Raw genomic sequence first — 21,839 nt, forward strand, 5'->3', positions numbered from 1 at the left:
TCTCGAAAGAAGAACAAGGCTAGAGGAAGATCTGAGACAAAGAAATCTGACTTTTACCAGAGCTGACCAGAGGAAAGCACAAACACAGTCCCCCACTACCACAAATAATGCAGTCGAGTTTCCCACATTTGGGGAAATCACAGGGGTCATCATACCCAGAATGCAATGAATGAACCTCACCCTGGGAGAACAATCTTCATGACCATGATATCTCCTATGCAAAATAAGTATGATTTGGGATAGGGCTGGGGAGGGCCGCTGCTCAGGCACATCTCTGTCAAGTAAAGGCGATTCAACTGAGGCAGCACAAGGGAACTCTCATCTGGGGACAACAACTGCAGGGAGAACACATATTTTCAGATGAACATGGGAGGGCAGAAGGCTGCCTAATACTGAAGCACCCCCAAACAACAAACCAAATGCAACAACTAGTGCAAGCATTCCTGGGGGAAGGCCTGCAGCAGATGGATTTGCATATGGTGATGTCATCCAAGCAGTGGGTCAAAGTTGGCTTCAACCCTCGTCTGCATATGAAAAGAAAAAAGGGATGTGCAGGGCATGGCGGCCTTTTGCGGCGCTTGGATGACTTCTAATTCGCATTAAACACCTCCACCCTCCTTCGGTGTGGGGCTCATGTTGGCTATGCCCCAGCACCTGAAGCATTCAAGCTGATTTCTTGCAGCAGCTGGGCACTGTAACAGCTCCAGAGCTGCTCTGTAAGGCAAGTAAAAGGGTGTGGGCCCTGCAGCACTACCTGTAGTTCGCATTGTGCGTTGGAAGGCACAAAGTAAGCAGACGGGAGAAGTCAGGATAGTGCGCAAGGGCATAGAAGGGAGCGGCTCAAGAAAAGAGAAGTGGAAACAGACAGCAAACTAGGCTGGAGAGAGACATGAGACAAAGAGATCTGAATTATACGAGAGCCGACCAGAGAAAACACAAATTATGCAGTCAAGTGTCCCACATTTGGGGAAATCGCAGGAGCAGCACACCCAGAGTGCAATGGGTGAGCCTTGCCCTGGGAGAAGCACCTTCCTGATCATAGTATCTCACCTGGCAGGTAAGTAGGAGTTGGGCTAGAGCTGGGGAGGGTCGCTGCTCGGGCACCCCCCTGTCAAGTGAAGGAGATCCAACTGAGGCAGCACAAGGGAACTCTCGAAAGAAGAACAAGGCTAGAGGAAGATCTGAGACAAAGAAATCTGACTTTTACCAGAGCTGACCGGAGGAAAGCACAAACACAGTCCCCCACTACCACAAATAATGCAGTCGAGTTTCCCACATTTGGGGAAATCACAGGGGTCAGCATACCCAGAATGCAATGAATGAACCTCACCCTGGGAGAACAATCTTCATGACCATGGTATCTCCTATGCAAAATAAGTATGATTTGGGATAGGGCTGGGGAGGGCCGCTGCTCAGGCATATATCTGTCAAGTAAAGGAGATTCAACTGAGGCAGCACAAGGGAACTCTCATCTGGGGACAACAACTGCAGGGAGAACACATATTTTCAAATGAACATGGGAGGGCAGAAGGCTGCCTAATACTGAAGCACCCCCAAACAACAAACCAAATGCAACAACTAGTACAAGCATTCCTGGGGGAAGGTCTGCAGAAGACGGATTTGCATACAGTGATGTCATCCAAGCAGTGGGCCAAAGTTGGCTGGAACCCTCATCTGCATATGAAAAGAGAAAAGGGGTATGCAGGGCATGGCGGCCTTTTGCGGCGCTTGGATGACCCTTAGTTCGCATTAAACACCCCCACCCTCCTTCGGTGTGGGGCTCATGTTGGCAATGCCCCAGCCCCTGAAGCATTCCTGCTGATTTCTTGCAGCAGCTGGGCACTGTAACAGCTCCAGAGCTGCTCTGTAAGGCAACTAAAAGGGTGTGGGCCCTGCAGCACTACCTGTAGTTCGCATTGTGCGTTGGAAGGCACAAAGTAAGCAGACGGGAGAAGTCAGGATAGTGCGCAAGGGCATAGAAGGGAGCAGCTCAAGAAAAGAGAAGTGGAAACAGACAGCAAACTAGGCTGGAGAGAGACCTGAGACAAAGAGATCTGAATTATACGAGAGCCGACCAGAGGAAACACAAATTATGCAATCAAGTGTTCCACATTTGGGGAAATCGCAGGAGCAGCACACCCAGAGTGCAATGGGTGAGCCTTGCCCTGGGAGAAGCACCTTCCTGATCATAGTATCTCACCTGGCAGGTAAGTAGGAGTTGGGCTAGAGCTGGGGAGGGTTGCTGCTCGGGCACCCCCCTGTCAAGTGAAGGAGATCCAACTGAGGCAGCACAAGGGAACTCTCGAAAGAAGAACAAGGCTAGAGGAAGATCTGAGACAAAGAAATCTGACTTTTACCAGAGCTGACCAGAGGAAAGCACAAACACAGTCACCCACTACCACAAATAATGCAGTCGAGTTTCCCACATTTGGGGAAATCACAGGGGTCAGCATACCCAGAATGCAATGAATGAACCTCTCCCTGGGAGAACAATCTTCATGACCATGGTATCTCCTATGCAAAATAAGTATGATTTGGGATAGGGCTGGGGAGGGCCGCTGCTCAGGCATATCTCTGTCAAGTAAAGGAGATTCAACTGAGGCAGCACAAGGGAACTCTCATCTGGGGACAACAACTGCAGGGAGAACACATATTTTCAAATGAACATGGGAGGGCAGAAGGCTGCCTAATACTGAAGCACCCCCAAACAACAAACCAAATGCAACAACTAGTGCAAGCATTCCTGGGGGAAGGCCTGCAGCAGATGGATTTGCATATGGTGATGTCATCCAAGCAGTGGGTCAAAGTTGGCTTCAACCCTCGTCTGCATATGAAAAGAAAAAAGGGATGTGCAGGGCATGGCGGCCATTTGCGGCGCTTGGATGACTTCTAATTCGCATTAAACACCTCCACCCTCCTTCGGTGTGGGGCTCATGTTGGCTATGCCCCAGCACCTGAAGCATTCAAGCTGATTTCTTGCAGCAGCTGGGCACTGTAACAGCTCCAGAGCTGCTCTGTAAGGCAAGTAAAAGGGTGTGGGCCCTGCAGCACTACCTGTAGTTCGCATTGTGCGTTGGAAGGCACAAAGTAAGCAGACGGGAGAAGTCAGGATAGTGCGCAAGGGCATAGAAGGGAGCGGCTCAAGAAAAGAGAAGTGGAAACAGACAGCAAACTAGGCTGGAGAGAGACATGAGACAAAGAGATCTGAATTATACGAGAGCCGACCAGAGAAAACACAAATTATGCAGTCAAGTGTCCCACATTTGGGGAAATCGCAGGAGCAGCACACCCAGAGTGCAATGGGTGAGCCTTGCCCTGGGAGAAGCACCTTCCTGATCATAGTATCTCACCTGGCAGGTAAGTAGGAGTTGGGCTAGAGCTGGGGAGGGTCGCTGCTCGGGCACCCCCCTGTCAAGTGAAGGAGATCCAACTGAGGCAGCACAAGGGAACTCTCGAAAGAAGAACAAGGCTAGAGGAAGATCTGAGACAAAGAAATCTGACTTTTACCAGAGCTGACCGGAGGAAAGCACAAACACAGTCCCCCACTACCACAAATAATGCAGTCGAGTTTCCCACATTTGGGGAAATCACAGGGGTCAGCATACCCAGAATGCAATGAATGAACCTCACCCTGGGAGAACAATCTTCATGACCATGGTATCTCCTATGCAAAATAAGTATGATTTGGGATAGGGCTGGGGAGGGCCGCTGCTCAGGCATATATCTGTCAAGTAAAGGAGATTCAACTGAGGCAGCACAAGGGAACTCTCATCTGGGGACAACAACTGCAGGGAGAACACATATTTTCAAATGAACATGGGAGGGCAGAAGGCTGCCTAATACTGAAGCACCCCCAAACAACAAACCAAATGCAACAACTAGTACAAGCATTCCTGGGGGAAGGTCTGCAGAAGACGGATTTGCATACAGTGATGTCATCCAAGCAGTGGGCCAAAGTTGGCTGGAACCCTCATCTGCATATGAAAAGAGAAAAGGGGTATGCAGGGCATGGCGGCCTTTTGCGGCGCTTGGATGACCCTTAGTTCGCATTAAACACCCCCACCCTCCTTCGGTGTGGGGCTCATGTTGGCAATGCCCCAGCCCCTGAAGCATTCCTGCTGATTTCTTGCAGCAGCTGGGCACTGTAACAGCTCCAGAGCTGCTCTGTAAGGCAACTAAAAGGGTGTGGGCCCTGCAGCACTACCTGTAGTTCGCATTGTGCGTTGGAAGGCACAAAGTAAGCAGACGGGAGAAGTCAGGATAGTGCGCAAGGGCATAGAAGGGAGCAGCTCAAGAAAAGAGAAGTGGAAACAGACAGCAAACTAGGCTGGAGAGAGACCTGAGACAAAGAGATCTGAATTATACGAGAGCCGACCAGAGGAAACACAAATTATGCAATCAAGTGTCCCACATTTGGGGAAATCGCAGGAGCAGCACACCCAGAGTGCAATGGGTGAGCCTTGCCCTGGGAGAAGCACCTTCCTGATCATAGTATCTCACCTGGCAGGTAAGTAGGAGTTGGGCTAGAGCTGGGGAGGGTCGCTGCTCGGGCACCCCCCTGTCAAGTGAAGGAGATCCAACTGAGGCAGCACAAGGGAACTCTCGAAAGAAGAACAAGGCTAGAGGAAGATCTGATACAAAGAAATCTGACTTTTACCAGAGCTGACCAGAGGAAAGCACAAACACAGTCCCCCACTACCACAAATAATGCAGTCGAGTTTCCCACATTTGGGGAAATCACAGGGGTCAGCATACCCAGAATGCAATGAATGAACCTCTCCCTGGGAGAACAATCTTCATGACCATGGTATCTCCTATGCAAAATAAGTATGATTTGGGATAGGGCTGGGGAGGGCCGCTGCTCAGGCATATCTCTGTCAAGTAAAGGAGATTCAACTGAGGCAGCACAAGGGAACTCTCATCTGGGGACAACAACTGCAGGGAGAACACATATTTTCAAATGAACATGGGAGGGCAGAAGGCTGCCTAATACTGAAGCACCCCCAAACAACAAACCAAATGCAACAACTAGTACAAGCATTCCTGGGGGAAGGTCTGCAGAAGACGGATTTGCATACAGTGATGTCATCCAAGCAGTGGGCCAAAGTTGGCTGGAACCCTCATCTGCATATGAAAAGAGAAAAGGGGTATGCAGGGCATGGCGGCCTTTTGCGGCGCTTGGATGACCCTTAGTTCGCATTAAACACCCCCACCCTCCTTCGGTGTGGGGCTCATATTGGCAATGCCCCAGCCTTCAAGCTGATTTCTTGCAGCAGCTTGGCACTGTAACAGCTCCAGAGCTGCTCTGTAAGGCAAGTAAAAGGTTGTGGGCCCTGCAGCACTACCTGTAGTTTGCATTGTGCATTGGAAGGCACAAAGTAAGCAGACAGGAGTAGAAGTCAGGATAGTGCACAAGGGTATAGAAGGGAGGGGCTCAAAAAAAAAGAAGTGGAAACAGACAGCAAACTAGGCTGGAGAGAGACCTTAGACAAAGAGATCTGAATTATATGAAAGCCGACCAGTGGAAACACAAATTATGCCGTCAAGTTTCCCACATTTGGGGAAATCACAGGGGCAGCACACCCAGAGTGCAATGGATGAGCCTTGCCCTGGGGGAAGCACCTTCATGATCATAGTATCTCACCTGGCAGATAAGTAGGAGTTGGGCTAGAACTGGGGAGGGTCGCTGCTCGGGCACCCCCCTGTCAAGTGAAGGAGATCCAACTGAGGCAGCACAAGGGAACTCTCGAAAGAAGAACAAGGCTAGAGGAAGATCTGAGACAAAGAAATCTGACTTTTACCAGAGCTGACCAGAGGAAAGCACAAACACAGTCCCCCACTACCACAAATAATGCAGTCGAGTTTCCCACATTTGGGGAAATCACAGGGGTCAGCATACCCAGAATGCAATGAATGAACCTCACCCTGGGAGAACAATCTTCATGACCATGGTATCTCCTATGCAAAATAAGTATGATTTGGGATAGGGCTGGGGAGGGCCGCTGCTCAGGCACATCTCTGTCAAGTAAAGGAGATTCAACTGAGGCAGCACAAGGGAACTCTCATCTGGGGACAACAACTGCAGGGAGAACACATATTTTCAGATGAACATGGGAGGGCAGAAGGCTGCCTAATACTGAAGCACCCCCAAACAACAAACCAAATGCAACAACTAGTGCAAGCATTCCTGGGGGAAGGCCTGCAGCAGATGGATTTGCATATGGTGATGTCATCCAAGCAGTGGGTCAAAGTTGGCTTCAACCCTCGTCTGCATATGAAAAGAGAAAAGGGGCGTGCAGGGCATGGCGGCCTTTTGCGGCGCTTGGATGACCCCTAGTTCGCATTAAACACCTCCACCCTCCTTCGGTGTGGGGCTCATGTTGGCTATGCCCCAGCCCCTGAAGCATTCAAGCTGATTTCTTGCAGCAGCTGGGCACTGTAACAGCTCCAGAGCTGCTCTGTAAGGCAAGTAAAAGAGTGTGGGCCCTGCAGCACTACCTGTAGTTCGCATTGTGCGTTGGAAGGCACAAAGTAAGCAGACGGGAGAAGTCAGGATAGTGCGCAAGGGCATAGAAGGGAGCGGCTCAAGAAAAGAGAAGTGGAAACAGACAGCAAACTAGGCTGGAGAGAGACCTGAGACAAAGAGATCTGAATTATACGAGAGCCGACCAGAGGAAACACAAATTATGCAGTCAAGTGTCCCACATTTGGGGAAATCGCAGGAGCAGCACACCCAGAGTGCAATGGGTGAGCCTTGCCCTGGGAGAAGCACCTTCCTGATCATAGTATCTCACCTGGCAGGTAAGTAGGAGTTGGGCTAGAGCTGGGGAGGGTCGCTGCTCGGGCACCCCCCTGTCAAGTGAAGGAGATCCAACTGAGGCAGCGCAAGGGAACTCTAGAAAAAAGAACAAGGCTAGAGGAAGATCTGAGACAAAGAAATCTGACTTTTACCAGAGCTGACCAGAGGAAAGCACAAACACAGTCCCCCACTACCACAAATAATGCAGTCGAGTTTCCCACATTTGGGGAAATCATAGGGGTCAGCATACCCAGAATGCAATGAATGAACCTCACCCTGGGAGAACAATCTTCATGACCATGGTATCTCCTATGCAAAATAAGTATGATTTGGGATAGAGCTGGGGAGGGCCACTGCTCAGGCACATCTCTGTCAAGTAAAGGAGATTCAACTGAGGCAGCACAAGGGAACTCTCATCTGGGGACAACAACTGCAGGGAGAACACATATTTTCAGATGAACATGGGAGGGCAGAAGGCTGCCTAATACTGAAGCACCCCCAAACAACAAACCAAATGCAACAACTAGTGCAAGCATTCTTGGGGGAAGGCCTGCAGCAGATGGATTTGCATATGGTGATGTCATCCAAGCAGTGGGTCAAAGTTGGCTTCAACCCTCGTCTGCATATGAAAAGAGAAAAGGGGCGTGCAGGGCATGGCGGCCTTTTGCGGCGCTTGGATGACCCCTAGTTCGCATTAAACACCTCCACCCTCCTTCGGTGTGGGGCTCATGTTGGCTATGCCCCAGCCCCTTAAGCATTCAAGCTGATTTCTTGCAGCAGCTGGGCACTGTAACAGCTCCAGAGCTGCTCTGTAAGGCAAGTAAAAGGGTCTCTGTGGTGCAATCAGTTAGTATGTACGGCTATTAACCAAAAGGTTGGTGGTTCAATCCCACCCAGGGACCTAATTGACCTTGTTATCAGATTTTGGTGATCTTAAAGTAGACAAGTCAAAATTTCAAACCCCCTGTTATGGTGTAGGGTACCTGGCCTTCTCTGATGTAATCAGAGTTAGATTTGATTCAGTAATTTTATAAAAACATCTAGGTAGCACAATTTAGCAGTGGGTTGCAGAGAAAAAGAAATATGCTGGCAAAAAAATCAAATTGCGTGATTAAACAGCTCTTCATTTTCTGGCTTTATTTTTATGCTAACAAATTTGTTCTCTGAAAAGTGTCCACAAGGCCAAGTCTCTGATTAACACCTTTGTAGGGATGGTTTTTCACCTATTACTAAATTAAACTTGCTTCATTGGAAAGGCAGCAAGATGCATCCTCATTTCAATGTCTACTGAAATAATACAGGTTGACACCAGGAAACATTAACGCCACTGCATCCTTGCTGCTTTCTCATGTGGAAGTCTGTTTAATGTGAAAACAAGGTGATATCTAATTAGCACACAGGTAAGAAATTACGAAAATCTTTATTTAAGGGTGAAGATGTTTCTCACAAAATTGTTGCCCCAATGCATCATTGAAATTCAAGTTGGAAAGATGATTTTAATATATCACTTGTACATTTTGTATTGCTCTTCTGGTGACAATGTAGTTTTTTTTGTCAATTACCATTTTAATAATAGGGTAAAGAAAATTAAGTGGATTTTTGAAAGAAAACTATACTGTCAATATACTATTAAAACAAATTAAAATGGTAAAAGTTATTGTACTTTAAGTAAAAATAAAAGAGCAAAAATATCAATCCCAGTTTTGATTACTTAAATTAACAAAAAAAAATGCATATAGCAAAGGATAGTTTCAATCTGCCTACCTCTGGGTTATGGGTCCAGCATTCTTCCATTGCAGTACTCTGCTGCACATGTAAGTGCAAGAGATCCTGAAGCACTCACTCATCATGGGAAAGTACCAATGTGTTTATTCATTGGTTGATGGAAGAAACATCTTACAAAAACTCTCCAGATTATTGATTTTTTAATGTTTTTCTAGGAAACATTCTAGATGTATGCTTATTAGCCTTTGTCAGTGGGTACTGTTTGCAAAGTGTCTCTGTGGCGCAATTGGTTAGTGTGTTCGGCTATTAACCAAAAGGTTGGTGGTTCAATCCCACCCAGGGATGTAATTGACCTTGTGATCAGATTTTGGAGATATTTAATTAGACAAGTCAAAATTTCAAACCTCCTCTTATGGTGTAGGGTACCTGGCCTTCTCTGATGTAATCAGAGTTAGATTTGATTCAGTAATTTTATAAAAACATCTAGGTAGCACAATTTAGCAGTGGGTTGCAGAGAAAAAAAAATATGCTGGCAGAAAAATCCAATTGAGTGATTAAACAGCTCTTCATTTTCTGGCTTTATTTTTATGCTAACAAATTTGTTCTCTGAAAAGTGTCCACAAATCCAAGTCTCTGATTAACACCTTTGTAAGGATGGTTTTTCACCTATTACTAAATTAAACTTGCTTCATTGGAAAGGCAGCAAGATGCATCCTCATTTCAATGTCTACTGAAATAATACAGGTTGACACCAGGAAACATTAACGCCACTGCATCCTTGCTGCTTTCTCATGTGGAAGTCTGTTTAATGTGAAAACAAGGTGATATCTAATTAGCACACAGGTAAGGAATTAAGAAAATCTTTATTTAAGGGTGAAGATGTTTCTCACAAAATTGTTGACCCAATGCATCATTGAAATTCAAGCTGGAAAGATGAATTTAATATATCACTTGTACATTTTGTATTGCTCTTCTGGTGACAATGTAGTTTGTTTTTGTCAATTACCATTTTAATAATAGGGTAAAGAAAATGAAGTGGATTTTTGAAAGAAAACAATACTGTCAATATACTATTAAAACAAATTAAAATGGTAAAAGTTATTGTACTTTAAGTAAAAATAAAAGAGCAAAAATATCAATCCCAGTTTTGATTACTTAAATTAACAAAAAAAATGCATATAGCAAAGGATAGTTTCAATCTGCCTACCTCTGGGTTATGGGCCCAGCATGCTTCCATTGCAGTACTCTGCTGCACATGTAAGTGCAAGAGATCCTGAAGCACTCACTCATCATGGGAAAGTACCAATGTGTTTCTTCGTTGGTTGATGGAAGAAACATCTTACAAAAACTCTCCAGATTATTGACTTTTTAAAGTTTTTCTAGGAAACGTTTTAGATGAATGCTTATTAGCCTTTGTCAGTATGTACTTTTTGCAAAGTGTCTCTGTGGCGCAATCGGTTAGTGTGTTTGACTATTAACCAAAAGGTTGGTGGTTCAATCCCACTCCAGGGACGTAATTAACCTTGTGATCAGTATTTTGGTGATATTTATGTAGACAAGTCAAAATTTCAAACCTCCTCTTATGGTGTAGGGTACATGGCCTTCTCTGATATAATCAGAGTTAGATTTGATTCAGTGATTTTATAAAAAACAGCTAGGAAGCACAATTTAGCAGTGGGTTGCAGAGAAAAAAAATATGCTGGCAGAAAAATCCAATCGAGTGATTAAACAGCTCTTCATTTTCTGGCTTTATTTTTATGCTAACAAATTTGTTCTCTGAAAAGTGTCCACAAAGCCTAGTCTCTGATTAACACCTTTGTAATGATGGTTTTTCACCTATTACTAAATTAAACTTGCTTCATTGGAAAGGCAGCAAGATGCATCCTCATTTCAATGTCTACTGAAATAATACAAGTTGACACCAGGAAACATTAACGCCACTGCATCCTTGCTGCTTTCTCATGTGGAAGTCTGTTTAATGTGAAAACAAGGTGATATCTAATTAGCACACAGGTAAGGAATTAAGAAAATCTTTATTTAAGGGTGAAGATGTTTCTCACAAAATTGTTGACCCAATGCATCATTGAAATTCAAGCTGGAAAGATGATTTTAATATATCACTTGTACATTTTGTATTGCTCTTCTGGTGACATTGCAGTTTGTTTTTGTCAATTACCATTTTAATAATAGGGTAAAGAAAAATGAAGTGGATTTTTGAAAGAAAACAATACTGTCAATATACTATTAAAACAAATTAAAATGGTACAAGTTATTGTACTTTAAGTAAAAATAAAAGAGACTAAAATTTCAATCCCAGTTTTGGATTACTTTAATTAACAAAAAAAAATGCATATAGCAGAGGATAGTTTCAATCTGCCTACCTCTGGGTTATGGGCCCAGCATGCTTCCATTGCAGTACTCTGCTGCACATGTAAGTTCAAGAGATCCTGAAGCACTCACTCATCATGGGAAAGTACCAATGTGTTTCTTCGTTGGTTGATGGAAGAAACATCTTACAAAAACTCTCCAGATTATTGACTTTTTAAAGTTTTTCTAGGAAACGTTTTAGATGAATGCTTATTAGCCTTTGTCAGTATGGACTTTTGCAAAGTGTCTCTGTGGCGCAATCAGTTAGTATGTACGGCTATTAACCAAAAGGTTGGTGGTTCAATCCCACCCAGGGACCTAATTGACCTTGTTATCAGATTTTGGTGATCTTTAAGTAGACAAGTCAAAATTTCAAACCCCCTGTTATGGTGTAGGGTACCTGGCCTTCTCTGATGTAATCAGAGTTAGATTTGATTCAGTGATTTTATAAAAACAGCTAGGAAGCACAATTTAGCAGTGGGTTGCAGATAAAAAAAATATGCTGGCAGAAAAATCCAATTGAGTGATTAAACAGCTCTTTATTTTCTGGCTTTATTTTTATGCTAACAAATTTGTTCTCTGAAAAGTGTCCACAAAGCCAAGTCTCTGATTAACACCTTTGTAAGGATGGTTTTTCACCTATTACTAAATTAAACTTGCTTCATTGGAAAGGCAGCAAGATGCATCCTCATTTCAATGTCTACTGAAATAATACAGGTTGACACCAGGAAACATTAACACCACTGCATCCTTGCTGCTTTCTCATGTGGAAGTCTGTTTAATGTTAAAACAAGGTGATATCTAATTAGCACACAGGTAAGGAATTAAGAAAATCTTTATTTAAGGGTGAAGATGTTTCTCACAAAATCGTTGCCCCAATGCATCATTGAAATTCAAGCTGGAAAGATGATTTTAATATATCACTTGTACATTTTGTATTGCTCTTCTGGTGACAATGTAGTTTGTTTTTGTCAATTACCATTTTAATAATAGGGTAAAGAAAATTAAGTGGATTTTTGAAATAAAACAATACTGTCAATATACTATTAAAACAAATTAAAATGGTAAAAGTTATTGTACTTTAAGTAAAAATAAAAGAGCCAAAATATCAATCCCAGTTTTGGATTACTTTAATTAACAAAAAAAAAAAAAAGCATACAGCAGAGGATAGTTTCAATCTGCCTACCTCTGGGTTATGGGTCCAGCATGCTTCCATTGCAGTACTCTGCTGCACATGTAAGTGCAAGAGATCCTGAAGCACTCACTCATCATGGGAAAGTACCAATGTGTTTCTTCGTTGGTTGATGGAAGAAACATCTTACAAAAACTCTCCAGATTATTGACTTTTTAAAGTTTTGCTAGGAAACGTTTTAGATGAATGCTTATTAGCCTTTGTCAGTATGGACTTTTGCAAAGTGTCTCTGTGGCGCAATCAGTTAGTATGTACGGCTATTAACCAAAAGGTTGGTGGTTCAATCCCACCCAGGGACCTAATTGACCTTGTTATCAGATTTTGGTGATCTTTAAGTAGACAAGTCAAAATTTCAAACCCACTGTTATGGTGTAGGGTACTTGGCCTTCTCTGATGTAATCAGATTTAGATGTGATTCAGTGATTTTATAAAAACAGCTAGGAAGCACAATTTAGCAGTGGGTTGCAGAGAAAAAAAATATGCTGGCAGAAAAATCCAATTGAGTGATTAAACAGCTCTTTATTTTCTGGCTTTATTTTTATGCTAACAAATTTGTTCTCTGAAAAGTGTCCACAAAGCCAAGTCTCTGATTAACACCTTTGTAAGGATGGTTTTTCACCTATTACTAAATTAAACTTGCTTCATTGGAAAGGCAGCAAGATGCATCCTCATTTCAATGTCTACTGAAATAATACAGGTTGACACCAGGAAACATTAACGCCACTGCATCCTTGCTGCTTTCTCATGTGGAAGTCTGTTTAATATGAAAACAAGGTGATATCTAATTAGCACACAGGTAAGGAATTAAGAAAATCTTTATTTAAGGGTGAAGATGTTTCTCACAAAATCGTTGCCCCAATGCATCATTGAAATTCAAGCTGGAAAGATGATTTTAATATATCACTTGTACATTTTGTATTGCTCTTCTGGTGACAATGTAGTTTGTTTTTGTCAATTACCATTTTAATAATAGGGTAAAGAAAATGAAGTGGATTTTTGAAAGAAAACAATACTGTCAATATACTATTAAAACAAATTAAAATGGTAAAAGTTATTGTACTTTAAGTAAAAATAAAAGAGACAAAATATCAATCCCAGTTTTGGATTACTTTAATTAACAAAAAAAAATGCATATAGCAGAGGATAGTTTCAATCTGCCTACCTCTGGGTTATGGGCCCAGCATGCTTCCATTGCAGTACTCTGCTGCACATGTAAGTGCAAGAGATCCTGAAGCACTCACTCATCATGGGAAAGTACCAATGTGTTTCTTCGTTGGTTGATGGAAGAAACATCTTACAAAAACTCTCCAGATTATTGACTTTTTAAAGTTTTTCTAGGAAACGTTTTAGATGAATGCTTATTAGCCTTTGTCAGTATGGACTTTTGCAAAGTGTCTCTGTGGCGCAATCAGTTAGTATGTACGGCTATTAACCAAAAGGTTGGTGGTTCAATCCCACCCAGGGACCTAATTGACCTTGTTATCAGATTTTGGTGATCTTTAAGTAGACAAGTCAAAATTTCAAACCCCCTGTTATGGTGTAGGGTACCTGGCCTTCTCTGATGTAATCAGAGTTAGATTTGATTCAGTGATTTTATAAAAACAGCTAGGAAGCACAATTTAGCAGTGGGTTGCAGAGAAAAAAAATATGCTGGCAGAAAAATCCAATTGAGTGATTAAACAGCTCTTCATTTTCTGGCTTTATTTTTATGCTAACAAATTTGTTCTCTGAAAAGTGTCCACAAAGCCAAGTCTCTGATTAACACCTTTGTAGGGATGGTTTTTCACCTATTACTAAATTAAACTTGCTTCATTGGAAAGGCAGCAAGATGCATCCTCATTTCAATGTCTACTGAAATAATACAGGTTGACACCAGGAAACATTAACGCCACTGCATCCTTGCTGCTTTCTCATGTGGAAGTCTGTTTAATGTGAAAACAAGGTGATATCTAATTAGCACACAGGTAAGGAATTAAGAAAATCTTTATTTAAGGGTGAAGATGTTTCTCACAAAATCGTTGCCCCAATGCATCATTGAAATTCAAGCTGGAAAGATGATTTTAATATATCACTTGTACATTTTGTATTGCTCTTCTGGTGACAATGTAGTTTGTTTTTGTCAATTACCATTTTAATAATAGGGTAAAGAAAATGAAGTGGATTTTTGAAAGAAAACAATACTGTCAATATACTATTAAAACAAATTAAAATGGTAAAAGTTATTGTACTTTAAGTAAAAATAAAAGAGCCAAAATATTAATCCCAGTTTTGGATTACTTTAATTAACAAAAAAAAAAAAAAAAGCATACAGCAGAGGATAGTTTCAATCTGCCTACCTCTGGGTTATGGGTCCAGCATGCTTCCATTGCAGTACTCTGCTGCACATGTAAGTGCAAGAGATCCTGAAGCACTCACTCATCATGGGAAAGTACCAATGTGTTTCTTCGTTGGTTGATGGAAGAAACATCTTACAAAAACTCTCCAGATTATTGACTTTTTAAAGTTTTGCTAGGAAACGTTTTAGATGAATGCTTATTAGCCTTTGTCAGTATGGACTTTTGCAAAGTGTCTCTGTGGCGCAATCAGTTAGTATGTACGGCTATTAACCAAAAGGTTGGTGGTTCAATCCCACCCAGGGACCTAATTGACCTTGTTATCAGATTTTGGTGATCTTTAAGTAGACAAGTCAAAATTTCAAACCCACTGTTATGGTGTAGGGTACTTGGCCTTCTCTGATGTAATCAGATTTAGATTTGATTCAGTGATTTTATAAAAACAGCTAGGAAGCACAATTTAGCAGTGGGTTGCAGAGAAAAAAAATATGCTGGCAGAAAAATCCAATTGAGTGATTAAACAGCTCTTTATTTTCTGGCTTTATTTTTATGCTAACAAATTTGTTCTCTGAAAAGTGTCCACAAAGCCAAGTCTCTGATTAACACCTTTGTAAGGATGGTTTTTCACCTATTACTAAATTAAACTTGCTTCATTGGAAAGGCAGCAAGATGCATCCTCATTTCAATGTCTACTGAAATAATACAGGTTGACACCAGGAAACATTAACGCCACTGCATCCTTGCTGCTTTCTCATGTGGAAGTCTGTTTAATATGAAAACAAGGTGATATCTAATTAGCACACAGGTAAGGAATTAAGAAAATCTTTATTTAAGGGTGAAGATGTTTCTCACAAAATCGTTGCCCCAATGCATCATTGAAATTCAAGCTGGAAAGATGATTTTAATATATCACTTGTACATTTTGTATTGCTCTTCTGGTGACAATGTAGTTTGTTTTTGTCAATTACCATTTTAATAATAGGGTAAAGAAAATGAAGTGGATTTTTGAAAGAAAACAATACTGTCAATATACTATTAAAACAAATTAAAATGGTAAAAGTTATTGTACTTTAAGTAAAAATAAAAGAGACAAAATATCAATCCCAGTTTTGGATTACTTTAATTAACAAAAAAAAATGCATATAGCAGAGGATAGTTTCAATCTGCCTACCTCTGGGTTATGGGCCCAGCATGCTTCCATTGCAGTACTCTGCTGCACATGTAAGTGCAAGAGATCCTGAAGACATACATAAATATGTACATACGTGTATTTGTGTATACATGTATATACATGAGTGTGTGTGCATATATATATATATATATATATACAGCCTGTTCCCAGGAACAAAAGTCCTCCCCCGCTTCTGCTAAGTCCACAGCATGACGCTGGGGCTCCACTGGTGGAGCCAGGTGCGGTGGGGGCCCATCTCAAGTGCTTCAGCAATCAGTGGGCTTGCTCACAGGAGGATCCCTGGATTCTACAAGTAGTGTCTCAGGGATTCAAGCTGGAATTCGAGACGTCTCCCCCTCGCCGTTTCCTAAAATCTGCCTTGCCAACATCTCCCTTGGACAGGGAGGCTGTGATAGAGGCAAATTCACAAGCTGTATTTGCAGCAGGTGATAGTCAAGGTACCCCTCCTTCAACAAGGAAGGGGTTACTATTCCACAATGTTTGTGGTACCGAAACCGGACGGTTCGGTGAGACCCATTTTAAATTTTAAATCTTTGAACACGTATATAAAACGGTTCAAGTTCAAGATGGAATCGCTCAGGGCGGTTATCTCAAGCCTGGAGGAAGGGGATTACATGGTATCACTGGACATCAAGGATGCTTACCTGCATGTCCCCATTTACTCTCCTCACCAGGAGTACCTCAGATTTGTGGTACAGGACTGTCATTACCAATTCCAGACGCTGCCGTTTGGTCTGTCCACGGCACCGAGGGTGTTTACCAAGGTAATGGCCGAGATGATGATACTCCTGCGAAAAAAGGGAGTTATAATTATCCCGTACTTGGACGATCTCCTGATAAAGGCGAGGTCCAAGGAACAGTTGTTGATCGGAGTAGCACTTGCTCGGCAGGTGCTACAACAGCACGGCTGGATCCTGAATATTCCAAAGTCGCAGCTGGTTCCTGCAACACGTCTATTGTTCCTGGGGATGGTTCTGGACACAGAACAGAAAAGGGTGTTTCTCCCGGAGGAGAAGGACAAGGAGTTGTCATCGCTAGTCAGAGACCTCCTAAGACCAAAACAGGTGTCGGTGCACCACTGCACGCGAGTCCTGGGAAAGATGGTAGCTTCTTACGAAGCAATTCCGTTCGGAAGGTTCCATGCACGGATCTTTCAGTGGGATCTGTTGGACAAGTGGTCCGGATCGCATCTTCAGATGCATCAGAGGATAACCCTGTCTGCAAGGACCAGGGTGTCTGTACTGTGGTGGCTGCAGAGTGCTCATCTTCTGGAGGGCCGCAGATTCGGCATACAGGACTGGGTCCTGGTAACCACGGACGCCAGCCTTCGAGGCTGGGGAGCAGTCACACAGGGAAGAAATTTCCAGGGACTATGGTCAAGCCAGGAAATGTCCCTACACATAAATATTCTGGAACTAAGAGCTATTTACAATGCCCTAAGTCAGGCAAGACCCCTGCTTCAAAGTCAGCCAGTACTGATTCAGTCAGACAACATCACGGCGGTCGCCCATGTAAACCGACAAGGCGGCACGAGAAGCAGGATGGCGATGGCAGAAGCCACGAAGATTCTCCGATGGGCGGAAAATCACGTGTTAGCACTGTCGGCAGTGTTTATTCCGGGAGTGGACAACTGGGAAGCAGACTTCCTCAGTAGATACGACCTCCACCCGGGAGAGTGGGGACTTCATCCAGAAGTCTTCCGGCTGATTACAAACCGATGGGAATGGCCACAGGTGGACATGATGGCGTCCCGCCTCAACAAAAAGCTAGAAAACTATTGCGCCAGGTCAAGGGACCCTCAGGCGATAGCGTTGGACGCTCTAGTGACACCGTGGGTGTACCGGTCGGTTTATGTGTTTCCTCCTCTTCCTCTCATACCAAGGGTGCTGAGGATAATAAGAAGGAGAAGAGTAAGAACTATACTCATTATTCCGGATTGGCCAAGAAGAGCTTGGTACCCAGAACTTCAAGAAATGATCTCGGAGGACCCATGGCCTCTACCGCTCAGACAAGACCTGCTGCAGCAGGGGCCTTGTCTGTTCCAAGACTTACCGTGGCTGCATTTGACGGCATGGCTGTTGAACACCGGATCCTGAAGGAAAAGGGCATTCCGGAGGAAGTCATTCCTACGCTGATCAAAGCCAGGAAGGACGTGACCGCAAAACATTATCACCACATATGGCGAAAATATGTTGCTTGGTGTGAGGACAGGAAGGCCCCAACGGAGGAATTTCAACTGGGTCGATTCCTGCACTTCCTACAGTCAGGGGTGAATATGGGCCTCAAATTGGGGTCCATTAAGGTCCAGATTTCGGCTCTGTCGATTTTCTTCCAAAAAGAACTGGCTTCCCTGCCGGAAGTTCAGACTTTTGTTAAAGGAGTGCTGCATATTCAGCCTCCTTTTGTGCCTCCAGTGGCACCTTGGGATCTCAACGTGGTGTTGGATTTCCTTAAATCACATTGGTTTGAGCCACTTAAAACCGTGGAGTTAAAATATCTCACGTCGAAAGTGGTCATGCTATTGGCCCTGGCTTCGGCCAGGCGTGTGTCAGAGTTGGCGGCTTTGTCATGTAAAAGCCCTTATGTGATTTTCCATATGGATAGGGCGGAATTAAGGACTCATCCCCAATTTCTGCCTAAGGTGGTTTCAGCGTTTCATTTGAACCAACCTATTGTGGTGCCTGCGGCTACTCGGAACTTGGAGGATTCCAAGTTGCTGGATGTAGTCAGGGCCCTGAAAATTTATGTTTCCAGAATGGCTGGAGTCAGGAAAACTGACTCGCTGTTTATCCTCTACGCACCAAACAAGATGGGTGCTCCTGCTTCAAAGCAGACTATTGCTCGCTGGATATGTAGCACAATTCAGCTTGCACATTCTGCGGCGGGACTGCCGCATTCTAGATCAGTAAAAGCCCATTCCACGAGGAAGGTGGGCTCTTCTTGGGCGGCTGCCCGAGGGGTCTCTGCTTTACAACTTTGCCGAGCTGCTACTTGGTCGGGGTCAAACACATTTGCAAGATTTTACAAGTTTGACACCCTGGCTGAGGAGGACCTGGAGTTCGCTCATTCGGTGCTGCAGAGTCATCCGCACTCTCCCTTTGATATAATCCCCATGGTCCTTACGGAGTCCCAGCATCCACTTAGGACGTCAGAGAAAATAAGATTTTACTCACCAGTAAATCTATTTCTCGTAGTCCGTAGTGGATGCTGGGCACCCATCCCAAGTACTTGTACATAGTTATTGTTAACAAAAGGGTTATTGTTGAGAGCCATCTGTGCAGAGGCTCCGTTGTTGTCATACTGTTAACTGGGTATAATATCACGAGTTGTACGGTGTGATTAGTGTGGCTGGTATGAGTCTTACCCGGGATTCAAAATCCTTCCTTAGTGTCAGCTCTTCCGGGCACAGTATCCTAACTGAGGTCTGGAGGAGGGTCATAGGGGGAGGAGCCAGTGCACACCAGGTAGTCCTAAAGCTCTCTTTAGTTGTGCCAAGTCTCCTGCGGAGCCGCTATTCCCCATGGTCCTTACGGAGTCCCAGCATCCACTACGGACTACGAGAAATAGATTTACCGGTGAGTAAAATCTTATTATATATATATATATATATATATCTATATATATATATATGACTTGGGGTTTGTTTTATTAGATAGAGCATGTCCCTGTGAAGTGCCTTTTGGGGTTGTGGTTTTTCAGAAAGTTACAGGTTTTTTTTAATTAAGAGAAATATGCCCCATTATAGAGATCGGGCATTTCAATTTGTTGCGCCTGCGCAGTGGCCGCCAGCAGGGGGTGTACTAGAGTGCCTTCTCTTGAGAGCCGCAATATGGCCGCCTTCTCCCCGGTTATTCTGTAAATAGGAAAATAACCTCACAGGTTCACATAGGGCAGAGTTGCCACTACTAGTGCAGGGCTGTAACTTACAGTACTAAGGAAAAGCCATATACTAAAGCGGCACGGTGACCTCACCCCTCTCAGAGACACCAGGGCGCAGCACAATGGTACACACACCTGTTAGCTCAGGGCAGCACTATAGGACCCTCCTGTAATGCTGTGCTGGCGGCGTGTAGTGATCAGGGCACTGGGAGACTGGCTGGCTGGTCTCCGTCTCTGCTGCCTATAGAACTTCCACCTCTGTTATATATCAGGGCTGCTCTCCTGTTGTTATGATTCCAATACTCTGGTCTGGGGATATCTTATAGCAAGGACCTGAGTACTGGAACGTAATGCTTGGAAAGGGAGTGGGAACGGGAATAGCCCCTGGCGCCCTATCTCCGTTGTCTCGCCCGTACTGTCAGAAATCTCTTGCGAGACTATGGTTGCTTGGGCCCATGGCAGCCGCGTTTGAAGGGCGGATTACGTCTGCCCAACTCCGATGCCCCCTCAGGTCTTAATGGGAGACAAAGAGAAATCCGAGACAGGGTGATAACAAGGGGCCCTCTACTAAACAACAAAGCCAGGGGCTCAAAACTAACTTTAAACTAGAGTATGTGCGGAAAACCGCCAGGGAAAAGGACAACCAAAATACCCACTTGTCCACTCTTCTACCCGGCACCGGCGAGTTCCGGAGAGGAGTGTGGGAGCGTAAACCTCCGCAAATGCACCAACACAGAATACAAAATAAAGCGGCCTAGGCCGCAGCACGCGGCAGAGCCGCCACTCACGAAAACCACACGAGATCCTCTAGCGACTGTTGCGGGTAAATGAGGACCGGAAGACTCCTTGGGAAGAGATGACAACACTAAGATTCAGGAACTCTGAGGACAGGAATGACCGGACACAGCAGAACTGGAACAGACGTCAGCAAACCAAAGCAGCATGCAGGAAGCTATTACCGGCGTCTGTGTGAAGCACTGAGAAGGTATTTAGCAGGGAGTCCTTCAATCAGAAGTTCAGAGCCTGATTAGCACAATGCCGTGCAGCTGCCTTGCTGCACGACCAGAAGACAAGTGTGTGTGTGTAGTTCACTTGATTGACCCTGCAAGGGGAGCGCAGTCCGTCCGTGGCGTCCCCGTTGCTAGGGTCCAGGCGGCTCAGCGCGCCCGGCGTCCTAGCGTTGCTAGGGAGCCGGCGGCTAGCACGCTCGGCGTCCCTAGTTGCTAGGCGCCGGGCCGCGAGGACATCGCGGACCACGGCGCCTAACACCTGTGTGTTCTCTTCCTCTCCTACCTCACACTGGAACTGGCCGCCCAGAGAACGAGAGGGCAGCGGCTGACATCAGAGAGGGTGCAGCAATCTGTGTGGGCAGAGCCCCTCACAGCAAGGTGTCCTTATGCTGTGCCCCGTGTAATCACTGTGATCCATACAGACTCTCACCCTGGTATGCTCTCTATTATTTATTTTTTTACACTGCGGCATGCTCGAGGGAAGGGAGCAGGCACCACCCCACCGCCACTACTCCTCCGCCAGCATCACTGCCGAGCCGGTCAGTGTTCCGGCGGCAATGAGCAGTAGGCAGCCACCAGCAACAACAGTCAGGAAGCTGTTACTCCCGGCAGCAGTAGCGTCAAGCTGCAATTCAGCCAGCGGCACGATGATCCGGGAGACAGTGGCAGCACAGGGAAGCAGTACCCCCTCCAATCGCAGCACCAACTAGGAGACTGAGGCAGCAACCTGCCCCCAGCAGCAGCACCACCCTGATGATAGGTAAGATGCATTTTGGTGTCACAAGAAGGTGGCCGGAGTAGTGGCTGGCTGTGGTCACACCCCGGGGAAAAGTGATAGTGATTTCAGTGTTCCCTTGCGCGGGGATTGGATGTGTAGATGTATGGAGGCTATGTATGTATAGATGTGAGCGGCAGTGTGCGGATGTATGAGAGCGGCAGTGTGCGGATGTATGAGAGCGGCAATGTACGGCTGTATAACTGCGTCGGTGTGCGGCTGTATGAGTGCGATGGTGTGCGGCTGTATGCGTGCGGCGGTGTGCTGCTGTAAGAGTGCGGCAGTGTGCGGCTGTAAGAGTACGGCTGTAAGAGTACGGCTGTAAGAGTGCGGCTGTAAGAGTGCGGCTGTAAGAGTGCGGCTGTAAGAGTGCGGGGTTGTACGGATGTATGAGAGCGGGGTTGTACGGATGTATGAGAGCGGCAGTGTATGGATGTATGAGAGCAACAGTGTACAGTTGTGTGAGAGCGGCAGTGTGCGGATGTATGAGAGTGGCGGTGTACGGATGTATGAGAGCGGCAGTGTATGGATGGCAGCGTCATAGGGAGGGATGTCGGAATGCTGTTA

General features: G+C 44.8%; 13 non-coding genes across 13 annotated transcripts; all 13 read right to left on the reverse strand.

Annotated features, from left to right (window-relative positions):
- Nucleotides 1-67: 67 nt before the first annotated feature.
- LOC135006828 (U1 spliceosomal RNA) lies at nt 68-231 on the reverse strand. The gene has a single exon (XR_010206916.1). It is a non-coding gene; the product is annotated as a U1 spliceosomal RNA (small nuclear RNA).
- Nucleotides 232-902: 671 nt separating this feature from the next.
- On the reverse strand, nt 903-1,065 carry LOC135006831 (U1 spliceosomal RNA). Its single transcript, XR_010206919.1, has one exon. It is a non-coding gene; the product is annotated as a U1 spliceosomal RNA (small nuclear RNA).
- Nucleotides 1,066-1,217: 152 nt separating this feature from the next.
- LOC135006825 (U1 spliceosomal RNA) lies at nt 1,218-1,381 on the reverse strand. The gene has a single exon (XR_010206913.1). It is a non-coding gene; the product is annotated as a U1 spliceosomal RNA (small nuclear RNA).
- Nucleotides 1,382-2,052: 671 nt separating this feature from the next.
- On the reverse strand, nt 2,053-2,215 carry LOC135006835 (U1 spliceosomal RNA). The gene has a single exon (XR_010206922.1). It is a non-coding gene; the product is annotated as a U1 spliceosomal RNA (small nuclear RNA).
- Nucleotides 2,216-2,367: 152 nt separating this feature from the next.
- LOC135006829 (U1 spliceosomal RNA) lies at nt 2,368-2,531 on the reverse strand. Its single transcript, XR_010206917.1, has one exon. It is a non-coding gene; the product is annotated as a U1 spliceosomal RNA (small nuclear RNA).
- Nucleotides 2,532-3,202: 671 nt separating this feature from the next.
- On the reverse strand, nt 3,203-3,365 carry LOC135006832 (U1 spliceosomal RNA). Its single transcript, XR_010206920.1, has one exon. It is a non-coding gene; the product is annotated as a U1 spliceosomal RNA (small nuclear RNA).
- Nucleotides 3,366-3,517: 152 nt separating this feature from the next.
- Nucleotides 3,518-3,681, reverse strand: LOC135006837 (U1 spliceosomal RNA). Its single transcript, XR_010206924.1, has one exon. It is a non-coding gene; the product is annotated as a U1 spliceosomal RNA (small nuclear RNA).
- Nucleotides 3,682-4,352: 671 nt separating this feature from the next.
- Nucleotides 4,353-4,515, reverse strand: LOC135006836 (U1 spliceosomal RNA). The gene has a single exon (XR_010206923.1). It is a non-coding gene; the product is annotated as a U1 spliceosomal RNA (small nuclear RNA).
- A 152-nt stretch (nt 4,516-4,667) lies between these two features.
- LOC135006845 (U1 spliceosomal RNA) lies at nt 4,668-4,831 on the reverse strand. Its single transcript, XR_010206930.1, has one exon. It is a non-coding gene; the product is annotated as a U1 spliceosomal RNA (small nuclear RNA).
- Nucleotides 4,832-5,496: 665 nt separating this feature from the next.
- On the reverse strand, nt 5,497-5,659 carry LOC135006842 (U1 spliceosomal RNA). Its single transcript, XR_010206927.1, has one exon. It is a non-coding gene; the product is annotated as a U1 spliceosomal RNA (small nuclear RNA).
- Nucleotides 5,660-5,811: 152 nt separating this feature from the next.
- LOC135006844 (U1 spliceosomal RNA) lies at nt 5,812-5,975 on the reverse strand. The gene has a single exon (XR_010206929.1). It is a non-coding gene; the product is annotated as a U1 spliceosomal RNA (small nuclear RNA).
- A 671-nt stretch (nt 5,976-6,646) lies between these two features.
- On the reverse strand, nt 6,647-6,809 carry LOC135006833 (U1 spliceosomal RNA). The gene has a single exon (XR_010206921.1). It is a non-coding gene; the product is annotated as a U1 spliceosomal RNA (small nuclear RNA).
- Nucleotides 6,810-6,961: 152 nt separating this feature from the next.
- Nucleotides 6,962-7,125, reverse strand: LOC135006826 (U1 spliceosomal RNA). The gene has a single exon (XR_010206914.1). It is a non-coding gene; the product is annotated as a U1 spliceosomal RNA (small nuclear RNA).
- Nucleotides 7,126-21,839: the final 14,714 nt, after the last annotated feature.

The sequence above is a fragment of the Pseudophryne corroboree genome, unplaced genomic scaffold (assembly GCF_028390025.1).
Source record: "Pseudophryne corroboree isolate aPseCor3 unplaced genomic scaffold, aPseCor3.hap2 scaffold_2172, whole genome shotgun sequence".
NCBI lineage: Eukaryota > Metazoa > Chordata > Amphibia > Anura > Myobatrachidae > Pseudophryne > Pseudophryne corroboree.